Genomic DNA, 1,345 nt, shown 5'->3' with positions numbered 1-1,345 from the left:
AAAGAACCTCAAATCCATCTGTTATGGATTGAATTATGTCCCCCAAAAAATGTGTTGTAAATCCTAACCTCTGTGCCTATGGTTGTAATCCCATTTGGGAATTGGTTGTCTTTGTTATGTTGATGAGGCAGAATTAGTGTAGGGTGTATCTTGAGTCAATCTCTTTTGAAATATAAAAGATATTAAACAAGGGAGCAGAGACGAGATGGGGGAAGACTGATGCCAAGTCACATGGAGATCTCCAAGGATCCAGGAAACAAGCTGAAGAGACAAGGACCTTCCGCATACCCAGCAGAGAGAGAAAGCCTTCTCTTAGAGCTGGCACCCTGAATTTGGATTTCTAGCCTCCTAAACTGCTAGAAAATAAATTTCTGTTTGTTAAAGCCATCTACTTGTGGTATTTCTATTATAGCAGCTCTAGATAACTAAGACACCATCACTCCCTCATTTTTACGCAGAGTAACTGATTTTTTTCTCTGAAATGATGGAATCAGCTAACATCTAGGCCCTTGGAATATCACCTTCTATTGCAGTGACGTATAAAGGAATGTTTTTCTAATAAATAATTAATTTACTCCCAAAGAAGAATCTGGTGCTGGTTGTTAAAATAGTATTTTGCTTTACTAGTTGCATTTACATATAGTACTTTGAAAACCTGGGTTCGTTTTACATATGTGCAGTTCAGTTCGGCTTTTGTAAACAAAAGAGAAGCACAGTAATTACTGCTCTCTCTTTTCATAAACCGCAGGGCATGTCTAAGTTGTCATTCAGAGAAAGCAGAGCTGGTTTCATGTTTCCCTTTCAGAACATGGATCGTGGATCAGACCTAGAAAAACATACCTTAAACCCCACAGTAATTTGTGAGAAGCGTGGGTTAGGAAGCATTTTGCTGAGAATTGCAAAAAAAGAAACATGGAAGAATGCAAGTGCAAAAGTCATTAATTTTCAAACCAGTAACGACTAGTTTGGGATTAAAAAAAAGAGAAGGATATGTGTTAAATCACATCAAATTTATGGGGCACACCCTTCGAGTATACCATAAAACCTAAGCCATCTTTCCTGAACGACTGATGTAAGTGATTCAGGACAAGGTTCGTCTACTGTTTTTTGGTTTTGTTTTTGACATCCCATTGAAGAATAATATATGTATAGAAAAATGTACAAATTACATATGCACTCTTCGGTAAAGTATGTACTCTTTTAGACTGGCTTCCTTAGCTCAACATTATGTTTGTGAGTTTCCTCTCTATTATTTTTATTTAGTATTATCATTATTTCTTAATATTATCAATTTCATACTCAAAATAGCATTTATTGAATCCCAACATTGAATTCTTTATGTTGG

Source organism: Trichechus manatus, unplaced genomic scaffold (genome assembly GCF_000243295.1).
Source record: "Trichechus manatus latirostris isolate Lorelei unplaced genomic scaffold, TriManLat1.0 scaffold00016, whole genome shotgun sequence".
Lineage (NCBI taxonomy): Eukaryota > Metazoa > Chordata > Mammalia > Sirenia > Trichechidae > Trichechus > Trichechus manatus.
Note: the sequence above shows the minus strand (reverse complement) of the source record.